The sequence below is a fragment of the Orycteropus afer genome, unplaced genomic scaffold (assembly GCF_000298275.1).
Source record: "Orycteropus afer afer isolate SDZICR_OR568_19922 unplaced genomic scaffold, OryAfe1.0 scaffold00013, whole genome shotgun sequence".
Lineage (NCBI taxonomy): Eukaryota > Metazoa > Chordata > Mammalia > Tubulidentata > Orycteropodidae > Orycteropus > Orycteropus afer.
Genome location: NW_006921600.1, coordinates 13,293,103 through 13,303,275, shown reverse-complemented (window position 1 = coordinate 13,303,275; position 10,173 = coordinate 13,293,103).

Genomic DNA, 10,173 nt, shown 5'->3' with positions numbered 1-10,173 from the left:
TTCGTGAATCTTCCTCCATTCTTGATGCTGTATTCTTCTACATATAGTTCAGCTTCTTGATTGAAAAAGTCAGGAAAACAAAAGGATACAACCTTGATGCATACCTTTCCTGATTCTAAACCATGCAATATCCCTTGTTCTGCTCAAATGACTGCCTCTTGACCTATGTACAGGTTCCTCGTGAGCACAGTGGAGAGTTTTGGAATTCCCATTCTTCCCAATGCTATCTATAATTTGTTATGATCCACACAGCCTAATGCCTTTGTGTAGTCAATAAAACACAGGTAAATATCTTTCTGGTATTCCTTGCTTTTACCCAAGATCCATCTGACATCAGCAATGGTCTCCTTTCATGTCCTCTTCTGAATCCAGCTTGAATTTCTGGTAGTTCTCTGTCAATGCCTGACTGTAGCCCTCACTCATATGCCAGTTTGTCATAATGTGGTGACTTGTGTGTTGCTGGATAATAAACAGCATTACATTTAAACTCACTTTTGGGGAAAAGGTAAAAGAAAAACAAAACAAAACTCTGCTGGAGTATAAGTGGGGAGTAACCAGGCTAAATAAAAACAGATGTAAAAAAAAGACCCCAGAGGATGTAGTTGACTCCAAATTTAGTAAAACCATGTGCAGTTGCTGCCGAGAGCTAATTTTAGGATGGATTAATAAAAGTATGATGCAGAAAAATGGGGCCAAAATATTTCTAATTGATTTTGCACCAATCAGACCTCACAAAATTGTGGAGGGGTCCTTTTAAGGACAAACTAGGGTATAATCATAGGACAATCAAAAAGGTGAAGGATCTGAAAACAGTATTAGTGAAGATTTGTCAAAGGGAATAATGATGTCTAATTTGAAAAACAAAAAGCTTAACTGGCATATGATTGCTATTTCAAGTATTTAAAGAGCTTCTGTGACTGAGATTGCTAGTTATCTCTCAGCACTCACTTCTTTCATGTCTAGCAGCGGAACCCTGATTTTTCGCTAGGCACAATGGTATTCCTAGACTCCTCTGGAGTTCAGTGAGATATGTGACTAGTTCTGGCCATTGATACATTAAAATAAGCGGTATGTGGTACTAACAAAATCTCCTCAAAAGAGAGGGAAGGGTCCCTTCTACCTTTCTTCTGTCTTGCTGCATGCTGTATGATTATGATCATTGACGTTCTGGCAGCCATCTTAGCTCACAAGGGCAAAGTTACATTCTGGGAAAAGGGAATGGATGAGATGGAAGAGGCCAGTATTGGATTACCCAATAAGCAAGATAAGCATGGGCTTACTTGTGCCTAGTGACCAATCTGTAGTGAACAATTTCACATGTTTTTCATCACATTAAATATTCTGCTACTAAGTATGGCAAGTATGCTTCTAAGTACATCTCTCTTTCAAACCTACAGCATCTTTCTACCTAATCAAAGCTTCTTTTCAAATGTACACTCCCTGACAGGGACAGAGTACCCACTAAGCAAGGTAAGATACACTTATTTGTGCTTACATACTCATCTGTAGTGAATAATTTAAGATGGGTTTCAAACTACTTTATGATACAGTTTCCCATCTCTATATAAGTTTACTTGGAGGTTTAAAACTAGCTTTAGAAATAGTAAATATTCCAGAGGGCTATCAGACCTCTGTAATTCCTTTCAGCTCTTCACATACATGGTTTTTTTGTTTGTTTGGTTGGTTGGGTTTTTTTTGGTATCAGTGGTTTTAAAACAAAAAGCTCCCTTTCCTTACATTAAGATCTACTATGAAATGCCACCAGCAGACAGATTGGGCCCAACATGAGCTAGCTCACTGTTAGGCAGTCTCCTGGCCAAGCTGCACAGCACTACCCAACTCCTGTTAAAAGTTAATACTATCATGGGACCCACACTTCTAAAGTTATAATGAAAAAGGAGAAGAAGCAAAGAGGAAAAAAAACTCTTCAGCAAAATCAGTGTCATGAAGAAAATCATTATAAGCCTGGATATTACAAATAAAACAGTCTGCTGAGGTCCTTCCTATGTGCCTGGTGTAGGTAGTGACCAAGGTGTATTATTACCCACCTTACTTTTTTTTCTTTTATAAAATGAGGATACTTACACCCCTACCCACTTTCCATTTTTTCTTTTTCCATTCTAAATCCTAACTTCTGTTAGTTATACTTTTACTTTCACATTATTTTAGTATTATTTATTTTGTAACTATAATTACCTCTGTGTTGTCTATCAGTTAACTCTAAACATTTATTTTCTTAAAATAGTAATATATGCATGAGAGGAGTCCAACCGTGCAGGAATACATGGGAAGATAAAATTCCCCCTCCATTCCAGACTCTTGACAATTCCTACTCAGAGATAAGCCAGTCTTAAGTAACCTTTCAGAAATATTCTAAGCATGTATCCAAAAAACCAAACTCACTGCCATTGACTTGATAGGCCTCCAAGGCTATAAATTGTTACAGAAGGAGACTGCCTCATCTTTATTCTAGAGTGGTTGGTGGGTTTGAACCACTGATCTTTTGGTTAGCAGCCAAATACCTTAACCATTACACTACCACAGCTCCTTCTAAGCATGTATGGGCAGCTACAAATATTTATATATAAGTTTAAAAGGGACTATATATATATAAACATATATATATATATATACATATATATATACACACATGAATGCTGTATGAACTATTTACACAGTTACTTTCTCACTTAAAAGTATCTTCAGCACTATTCTATATTGGCAAAAATAGGTATGGTTCATTTTCTTAAGAGGTCACATATAGAACTGCTGTATGGAAAGTGAATTTGCTCTGTAAATCTTCACCCAAATCATAATAAATAATTTTAAAAAAATGAAAAAAAAGAGGTCACATATATTCCATTATATGTGTGTGTATTAATTTTAAAGGCTGAAAATCAAAACAGCAGTAACATTAAAAAATACAGATGGAAAATTCTTTTACTGCAGAAAATAATTCCTTTATTTTTCACACATGCAATCCCCACAGTGTATCAGCCATCTCCCCACTTCCTTCCTGTGTTTACCATTTCCCTTCATCTTTCCCATCCTTGCCTGCCTTCTTGCTTTATCCCTGGGCATATGCTGCCCTTTTGATCTATGATTGATTGTTCTAAGGAGTGCATACCCATGGTGGGGAGGGGTGGAGGTGCGGCTTAAGTTTAGTTCCCAGCATGAAGGACATGGCCATAGTCTGGTGGTGGTGGCGGGGGTTCCACCAGTTTCTATCTGACCAGTAAGCCTCGTCTTTTATGATTTTGAGAGTTTTGTTCTATGTTTTTCTTCCACTCTATCCAAGACTGTGATCCCTTTAAGAACAGTTGGCAATGGTAGCTGGCACCATCTAGTTCTTCTGGTCTCAGGGTCATAGAGGCTGGAGTTCGCTTGCTCTAGCAGTCCCTTGGACTAATTGTTTCCTTACATCTTTGTTTTTCCTCACTCTTCTTAGCTCCAGATGGAGAGAGACCAATAGTTGTACTTTAGATGGCTGCTCGCAAGCTTTTAAGACCCTAATTGCTACTTATCATAGTAAGATGCAGAACACTGTCTTTGTGGATTATGTTATCCCAACTGATCTTGATGTCCTCTGTGACTATTTCCCTTTGCCCCCATGTCCAGCAACTCATTCCCTCGAGGTGTTTGGTCATGGCTAAGAGGTCGACAGAACTTTGCCTCCTGATGCTCCACAATATTCATGGATATATTTGTGAAACACCTCATAACATGGATGAACCTGGAGGACATATGCTGAGTAAAATTAATCAATCAAAGAGGACAGATATTGTATGAGACCATTACCATAAAAAAGTCAAGAAAAGGTTTACTCACAAAGAAGAACATTCTTTGAAGGTTACTAAGGGTAGGAAGAGAAGAGGGAGTAAATCTCTGAGTAGACACATACTAACTAGGGTGAAAGGAAAGGTAATATACAATAAGGGTGAGGTCAGCACAACATGATCAAGGCAAAGGAAGACATTGGGAGGAGCAGAAGAGTTAAAAGCAAAAAAAGGAAATACCATTAAATACACAACCTGCAATAATAGTAGTAACAATAATCTACAAGTGGCTACATAGACAGACATGCAAACTAACAGGAGTGGGAAAGTAAATGGGACTACACCCATAAATAGGTATACATTGACAGAGAGCTCGGAGGGAGGGTTGGGCAATCTACTTCTGTAGTGATACGGCCTCAGAAACCCAAAGAGGGGTCGCTGAGTTGGATCTGACTCGATGGCAGTGAGTTTGGTTTTTTGAGTTTTATTTATATCTTTGCAGTCTATTTCATGGATTTCTTTTCTTCTTTTTGGCCCTTCAATGTTACTGTACCACTATTTTTCATTCTCTGCTCATTGTAGCTCTCATTTTACATGCTCTTCCTGTGTAATCTAGTTAGGTCTCATGAACTCAGTTAACTGCATTCAACAATTAACAAATTTCTCTCTTCAGTCCTTGTCTTAATTATGTACCCACCTGCATGCTGGCTATCTCCTCATGGAGTACCCAAAATATCTAGAAATGAAATCACCCTCCTTGTCCTCCAAATTGGTAAGTCTTCAGTATTCACCAGCTCACAGTTGTTGACACTGAAATCCTAACCCGTTGTTGCTGTTAGGTGCCGTCGAGTCGTTTCCAACTCATAGCAACCCCACGCACAGCAGAACGAAACACTGTCCAATCCTGCGCCAGCTCCATGATCCCTACTATACTTGAGCCCATCATCACAGCCACAATGTCAATCCATCTCGTTGAAGGCCTCCCCCTCTTTTGTCCACCCTCCACCCTACCAAGCATGACATCCTTCTCCAGGGAATGGTCCCTCTGACAACATGACCAAAATAGGTGAGGTGAAGTCTGGCCATCCTTGCTTCTGAAGAGCATTTTGGGTGCACTTCCTCCAGGACAGATCTGTTAGTTCTTTTAGCACTCCATGGTACTTTCAGCATTCTTCGCCAGCACCACAACTCAAAAGCATCAATTCTTCTTTGGTCTTCCCTATTCATTGTCCAGCTCTTACAAGCATACGAGGCGATTGGAAATATCATGGCTTGTGTCAGGTGCACCTTAGTCCTCAAGGAGATATCCTTGCTCCTCAGCACTTGAAACAGTTCCTTTGCAGTTGACTTTCCCAATGCTACACGTCTTCTAATGTCCTGACTGCTGCTTCCATTGGCATCAATTGTAGAACCAAGCAATGTGAATTCTTTGACAACCTCAATCTTCTCTCCATTTACTGTGATGCTGCTCATTGGTCCAGTTGTGAGGATTTTTGTTTTCTTTATATTGAGGCATAATCCCTAACCCCTGGTGCCTATGATGTGACCTTATTTGGAAATAGGGCGTTTGAAGATGCTATTAGTTAACAGAGGTCACATTAGAGTAGAGTGGGCCCTAATCCAATATGAATAGTGTCTTTATAAAAGAAGAGAAGAGACAGAAAGAGACATGGAGGGAAGATGGCCTTGTGAAGACAGAAGCTGAGATTGAAGTGATGCATCTATAAGCAAGGAACACTGATTGCCAGGAACCACGAGAAGGTTGAGCATGGCCCTGGCAACACCTTAATTTTGGATTTCTAGCATGCAGAACAGTGAAACAACAAACTTCTATTGTTTTAAGTCACCTAGTTTGCGGTACTTTGTTAGGGCAGTCACAGGAAACTAATTACCTATCATCAGCTAGACTCCTCCTTTCCCTTTTACTTCCCATATTTAATCAATGTCCAGATTGTGCTAATTATAAAACCCACTGTTGACAAGTCAATTCCGACTCATTGTGACCCCATAGGACAAAGTGCAAATGTCTTGTAGTTTCCAAGGCTGTATTTAGGGAAGCAGCCTGCCCCATCTTTCTCCTGTCAAACAGCTGGTAGGTTTGAACCACTGACCTTTTGGTTAGTAGCCAAATGCCTTAACCAACACCACCAGGGTTCCTTTCTGCTAATGATGGCAACTAAGTATTTGTATCTGTTCCTATCTCTAGTCTTGCTATCATTGCCCTAGTAGACTATCACTGGCCTCATCATTTCTGAAGTACTTTAATAGTCTTCTAATTGATTTCTTTGCCAAATTCTATTTCCACCTAAAATACCAATTTGATAAAAATCACTCTCCTACTTTGATCCCTCCGATCCTTTTCCATTATCTACAGGGTAAATTGCTTAAAGCTATAAAAGGCTTTATGTAGTTCAGCCCTTACCTACACCTCCAGCTTAATTCTGAGTTCACTTTATATTCTAGTAATATGAAACTATACGTTGTTGTTGTTATGTGCCGTGGAATCAGACCTGACTCATAGCGACCCCTCCCTGGGTTTCCAAGGTGGTATCACTACGGAAGTAGATTGCCCAACCTTCCTTCCAAGGAGTAGCTGGTGGGTTTGAACCACCAGCCTTCTGGTTAGAAGTCAACTGCCATAGGCACTACACTACTACCTGAAATAACACTTTGATTCAAGTTCTTTGCATTTCCCATGCTATTTTCTGTCGTGCAGTGAATTGCTTAATATGGTCCTTCTAGCCATAGTTCTGTTTTTTGTGATGAATTATAAATCTTAGCCTCTATGCCTGTGGTTATGGTCCCATCTTAGGGTGAGTTATCCGATGTGTTGATGAAACAGAATTACGGTGGGATTTATCTTGAGTCCCCGCCTTGCGGGAAGGTGTGACTCAAGTAGTCACCTTAGTTTCCTTGAGGGTATTTATGTGAATGTTCTGGCAAAGTTCACTCTCTTGCTCTAGATCCTGCATTTGGTTTGTCAACATGTTATCCCTGGACTTTAGACAGCAACCAGTCATCGGACCTGCTGGTATGGGTTGTTAGCCCCTGCAACCATGGGAGTGAGAATCCAGATTGATGCCTAACCCAAGGATTTGGGACTTGCCAGCCTCCACCACTGCATGAGCCATTTCCTTGGCAGTTTGTGAGTTCTGTGAGACATTATAGCAAAATACAGAATCCTAAGACAGGAGGGAGAGTACTGAGAAGAGGAGTTGTTGTTGATATTAGAGAAGATGGAGTGCTACAGTTTGAAAAGTTGGACATTTGGTACATCTTTAATCTCTGCCTCACAGGGGCCAGCCTTGTACTGATCCTTGTAAAAAAAATTCAAGCAGCAGTCATAGGTAACTAATCCACTAGGAATTTGATATTTTTGATGCATTTGTACATGCCATCACTTTCTTAAAACCATTTTCTGTTTAGTGTTAGTAACAGAAATGCAATACATTTTTATATACTTTGTAACCAGCAACTCTGCTAAATTCACTTAATTTTTACTATTAGTTTATAGGTCATTTTTAATTTTCATATATACTATGATACTTTCTCCAAATAATAGGTTTAAGCAGTATTTCTTTCCAATTCTTATACACTTCTTTTCTTGTCTTTTTGCAAGGGCTGGTACCTCCAATATAATGTAGTATATCCTTTTACACTTTTTGATTTTTTAACTATGAGAATGTTTTGTCTATTTCAAATTTAAAATATCATTAAAATTATTTGTTGTTATGTGCCATCAACTTGGACCTGACTCATAGTGACCCCTCCATGGATTTCCAGGGCGGTATCACTATAGAAGTAGATTGCCAACCTTCCTTCCAAGGAGTGGCTGGTGGGCTTGAACCACCAGCCTTCTGATTAGCAGTCAAGAGCCTTAGGCACTATGCTACCAGAGCTCCCATTTTAAAGTGATTAAAATATCACTTTAAATTTAATAAATTTTAAATACAAGGAAAAAAAAAAAAAGCCAACATCCTTCTTAGTTAACAAATCCAAAGCCTTTTCTAAAACCATTCTCAAGACTATTCATCTTTGGATATTGTCTATTAATACTTTTTAAAACTTTCTCCTTCCTTGACCAGTGTTTCCTCCTCTAAGTCCGTTAGGTAGGTATTTGCAAGATTTTCTCCTTAGCCCTTTTCTCTTTCTATACTGTTCCTGTTAATGATTGAGAAACCATTTTAACTCTTTCATGACCTAGGGGACATACAGTGCCCACTACATTTTCTGCCTCTGGGATTTACTGGGACGCCACTATCCCACTTTTAGTGTGTGCATTCATCTAGTAGGAGCCTGCATAATTGCATAAATCTGAAGAAACAGGCTTCATCCCACTAACCCCAGCACCAGAGACCCCTCAGGCATATGTATCTCACTAATTGCTTAAAAATCCGTATTACCTCCAAAAGTTTTTCATTTCATTCAAAATGCCTTCCATGCCATGGTTTCAACAAAAAATTAAAAGCAGAAAATAATTTGGTCTTGAAAAGGTTAGGACCCACTATTATTTTTCAGAGGGGTTCTGGTAGCATAGTGCCTAAGGCATTTGACTGCTAACCAGAACACTGCGGTTCAAACCTACCAGCCACTCCTGGGAAGCAATGTTGGGCAATCTACTTCTGTAGTAAGAACGCCTCGGAAACCCAAGGAAGGGTCGCTATGAGTAGGTCTGACTTCATAGCACATAACATTATTTTTCAGAATCAGGTCAGTTTCAGTGTTTCCTTTTTCTTTCAAAGGCAACAGAAATCTGCTTTACTTTTTACAGAGTGCCATAACTCACCCCCTCTCCCTGAGTTTTTTCTTTTTCCAAGAGTGGTATTAAGTCTTTCCTACTCTTGCTTTTTTTGTTGTACTCAAGAAAAGCGTGAGCTCTGTTTACTTTAAGGGTTTCACTAGTAATGAAAGAGGATAATAAAAATAAAAATGAGTTACAAAGATCCTCCAATCTTCAGTGTTTTGGTCTCTTATCTGTATATGGACATACTTACGTGGAAAAGTGCATGGAAGGTGTTGCAAAGTTGGGGTGTTAAAAAGCTGGTGGGCCATGAGGTCTCAGAGTGGCATTTACCTTGGTAGATTCACTCAGTTCTGGGTCTGACCCTTGTCTTACAGGACCAGAAATGCTTAATTATGTTCATATACACATGCACAAAGGTCAAAATACCAGTGTACTTTACAATGAAAAAGATAATTGTCAAGGGAAATGGCTAGTCATTTCATTTGGCCAGGGTATTTCCTCCTTGTAGAAAAACTTTTGAGGATTCCAAAATTCGTAACTTATTTTTTAAAAAAAGAATAGAATATAAAATTTAGTTTTATGATCCAAATATTTAATGGAGTCACATTACATTTTGACATCCCAAAACCAAACCAAACCCACTGCCATGGAGTTGGTTTCTGTTCATAGCGACCCCCATAGTTTCCACTGTTGTAAATCTTTACAGAAGTAGATTGCCTCATCTTCCTCCCACGCAGCAGCTTGTGGGTTTGAACTGCCAGCCTTCTGTTTAGCAGCCAAATGCCATATGCACTGCGCCACCAGAGCTCCTTATCCTTTGGTATAGGTTCATAATTTTCTCCACTGCAATAACCAAATAGGTTTTGCACCTGCCCAGAGGTTCCTCTTTGGACCAAGACACTGCCATATATTTATTTACTTCCTAGGCTTTTCTTCCTAATTCCTGATTGAGATATTCCTGTTTTAGGTGTGTAATATTACACTCAGTATAGCCTTGGTCTGGCTAGAGTAAAGCTTTTTTTCTGGCTCGATCCACTCTGCACTGACCTCCAACTAAATTGTCAGGATAGTTTTTATTTTCAAGAGTTTTGAGAACACCTCCTTGTTGACCTCAAATACTGTTCTACATACATCTTATTCCTAATAGATGTTCACAGTTAAGTCCTCATTTACTTCTACTAACTCATGAGCAAAAAAAGAAAAAGAAAAAGAAAAAGCAGCCCCCAGGCCACGCCAGACTAGGTGACGTCCTCAAATCTGGTGAACAAATAAATGCACTTCCCTACTCTTTTTGCCTAATGCAGCTCAGGAAAGCATTATACAGAGCACATCTCCTTCCAGGCTGGAAACTGCCAGAATGCAGGTCTACCTCCACCGATACCGGAGGACTCCGCCCCCAAAGCCGCTCCTCTCCTAGAGTGGTCAGCGTGGACCGTCTAAATTTTAGTTTCCCTCTCGACAGCATTCATGCTCTACTAAAACAAGAAAACGAAAAAATAAAAAGTGAAAAAAAAAGACAGGGAGAAATGTTTTTGTTTTTTCAAAGAAAAAGACACCTTTTAGCAAAACACAGCTGCATTGCTCAGCTGCAGAAAATTCTCTCACCACCCCCAGTCTCTCCAGGGAATTAGGTCCCAGTTCAGAGGGTCAAAA